Source organism: Echinops telfairi, unplaced genomic scaffold (genome assembly GCF_000313985.2).
Source record: "Echinops telfairi isolate 266 unplaced genomic scaffold, ASM31398v2 ScPeMD7_7469;HRSCAF=8507_0, whole genome shotgun sequence".
Classification (NCBI taxonomy): domain Eukaryota; kingdom Metazoa; phylum Chordata; class Mammalia; order Afrosoricida; family Tenrecidae; genus Echinops; species Echinops telfairi.
The window spans coordinates 44,928,186-44,931,823 of NW_022111372.1; positions in this window are offsets into that span (position 1 = coordinate 44,928,186).

Here is a 3,638-nt window from a genome sequence, read left to right on the forward strand (position 1 = left end):
GCCCTGGATTCCCTGTGTTTCCAGTTCCTATCTGTACCAGTGTACATCCTCTGGTCTAGCCAGATTCGTAAGATAGAATTGGGATCATGACAGTGGGGGTTGGGGGGGAGGGGAGGAAGCATTTAGGAACTAGAGGAAGGTTGTATGTTTCATCGTTGCTACACTGCACCGACTGGCTCATCTCTTCCCCACAACCCTTCTGTAGGGGGATGTCCAGTTGCCTACAGATGGGCTTTGGGTCTCCACTCCGCCCTTCCTCTCATTCACAATGATATGATTTTTTGTTCTGATGATGCCTGATACCCGATCCCTTCGAAACCTCGTGATTGCACATGCTGGTGTGCTTCTTCCATGTGGGCTTTGTTGCTTCTCAGCTAGATGGCTGCTTGTTTACCTTCAAGCATTTATGACCCCAGATGCTATATCTTTTGATAGCCAGGCACCATCAGCTTTCTTCACCACATTTGCTTATGCACCTACTTTGTCTCTTCAGCTTTGTGTCGGGAAGGTGAGCATCATGAAATGCCAGTTTAATAGAACATAGTATTCTTGCATTGTGGGAGTACTTGAGTGGAGGCCCAATGTCCATCTGATGCCTTAATACAAAATATATATGCATACCTAATACTATACATATATGCACATAGATCTATTTCCACATCCTCATATATAAATATATTTACACATGTACATGTCTTAATTTAGACCTCTGTAAATGCCCTTTGCCTCCTAGCTCTTTCCTCTATTTCCTTTTACTTTTCTCTTATCCCACTATCATGCTCAGCCTTCATTTGGGTTTCACTAATTCCTCTCGGTTACTTTACCCTTGGTCACACCCTACCAGACCTCCTACAACCTGCTCACCACCAATTTGGATCACTTGTTTTGCCCTTGTTCATGGGTTTGTTAACACCACTTCCTTTCTCCCCACCTCTCCCTCTGCCATGTCCCCACAGAATTGTCGGTCCCATTGTTTTCTCCTCCAGATTGTTCATCCAGCCTATCTTATTTAGACAGATCTGCAGAGATAATAACATGCACAAAAACAAGACAGAGCAAAACCAAGCAACAAAAGAAAGCAAAATAACAAGTCAATGACAAAAAAAAAAAAAAACAGCAAGAAAGAAAAGCTTCTAGTTAGTTCAAGGTCAGTTGGATTGCCTTTAGGAGTGTTTTCTGGTCGAGTCTGATGGGGCGCCAAGCCCTGGCCCCAAAGCCTATTTTTGGTATAACCTGGGGACTTCGTTGCTCTGTTCCCCTTTGATGTTCTGTTCCACACAGTGTTTTTCCTTGGTGTGGTGGGATCAGATCGTGCAGAATTCCCACACTGTGTCTCCAGTGTAGTCCTCTGCAGGGCTGTGGGTCAGTGAGGTATGTCATGTCTCTTAATGGGGCCAGCCATTTGGTCTTGTCTGTGGATTAGCTGCTCTGAGTGGGAATATCATCCTCAAGGCTTGGTGGGCCAGGATATGCTCCACTCTTTCTTCCTCCCCCTTCATTTGCTCCCATGTGCTCTGATCAGATATGCCCCTCTCTTGGAGCTGCAGATTCAGTGCTGTCCTCTGAAATAAATTCTTTGGGAGAGGGGCAGGTGTCCACATAGTTGGGATTGGAGGTGCCCCCTCAGACCTCTCCATTGGTTCCTTACTCCATGCTGACATGTTGCATTCACATCTTGCAGCACTGGGTGGAAGTCTGGTCCCTCTTTCCCTGTGGAGATATGAACAATACCATCCTCTTGGGTGGGTTAGTGCCCTGTTCCCCCGCTACCCATTTCTTTTTTATTTTTTTCCTTCCCCCCACCCACCATTACTCATTTTTAGTCAGCTGCCATATGTATCCCTGGATTTGGTCTGGACCCTGCCATACTGCCTGGTCCTCACCCCAGGAATGTTTGTATACAGTAGCTTTTTCCCTATGTCCATTTTTTGTTTTTTTGTTTTTAAAGCTTACCTCAGCGGATTCATGTTGTACCAGTCCTTATGAGCTTGGGTTACTTCACTTAGCATGATTTCCTCCAGTTCTTCCCATGCAGCAATGGGCTTCATACGTTCATCACTGCTTTTTACTGATGTGTAGTACTCCACTGTATGTATGTACCATAGTTTTTTAAACCACTCGTCTGTTGATGGAAATTTTGTTTGCAATTGTGAACTGTGTGAATTGTGAACTGTGCCATAATGAACATTGGAACACAGATGTCTGGCCATGGTTTGTTTCTTGCCTCTTCTGGGTATATACCCATCAGGGGGATTGCTGGGTCATATGGTAGCTCGATTTCCATCTGTTTTAGATATCATCAGATCGATTTCCATAGTGGCTGTACATACTTACAGGTCCACAAGCAGTGGATGAGAGTTCCTGTCTCCCCAAAGCCCCTCCAGCACTTGTTGCTTTCTGAATTTTTGAATTGGGCTATCTTTGAGGGTGTTAGGTGGTACCTCATTGTTATTTTAATTTGCATTTCCCTTATGGCTAAAGATCTGGAACATTTTCTCATATGTTTGTTGGCCATTTGGACTTCTGCCACTGTGAAATTTCTTTTCAGGTCCTTTGCCCACCTCCTCAGTGGGCAATTAGGTGTTTTTTTTCTTTTTGGAAGCTAGCAGAGTATTGTAGAGTCTAGTAATACGGCCTGTCTCTGATGTGTCATTGCTAATCATGTTTTCCCAGTCCGTGGACACTCTTATTACTCTCTTGGTAGATTATTTCAATGTACACAGGTGTTTTATCCTCGGTATATCCCATTTATCAATTTGTGCCTCCTCTGTGTTTGTATCCTTCCCTATTTCTGATAGTCTATGCATTCTCTGTGCCAAAATTCTCAAGCTGGTCCCAATTCCCTCATTGATGGCCCTAATAGTTTGGGGTTTAACTTCAAGGTCTGTGATCCACCTTATTCTTGTGCATGGAGTGAGATAAGGGTCTTGCTTCATTTTACTGCAGATAAATATCCATTTTTTCCAGCACCACTTGCTAAAGAGGGCATCTGCTTCCCATTGGATATTTTTGGGGCCCTTATCAAAGATCAGTTATCTGTATGCTAATGATTTTATTTCTGGGTTTTCAGTTCTTTTCCATTGGTCTGAGTATCTGTCATTGTACCAATACCATGCGTTTTTGACAACTGTGGCTGTATAGTATGTGCTTAAGTCAGGTAAAGCAAGCCCTCCCACTCTTCTTGAGGAGTTCTCCGCTAATTCTTGACTTCTTCCTCTCTATATGAAGTTTGTAATCATTTTTTCCATTTCTTTGAAGAGAGATGATGGTAATTGTATCAGGATTGCTTTAAACTTATATAGTACAATTTTGTTCTATTAAACTGGCATTCCATGATACCCACATTACCAACAGGCTTGCTGAAGACAGAGCGGGTGCATACGCAACTGTGGTGAAGAAAGCTGATAGTGCCCAGCTTTCAAAAGATATACCATCTGTGGTCTTAAAGACTTGAAGATAAACAAACAGCCATGTAGATGAGAAGCAACAAACCCCAAATGGAAGAAGCATGCCTATCTGTGCGATCACAACATGAGCCACACCTACCTCACCCTCCATGGTCTTCTCCTCTTTGGATCCTGCCTTTGCCCCAATTACTCCTCTTCATGTTTACTTTTCTTTTCTCTTTTGCTTTTTAT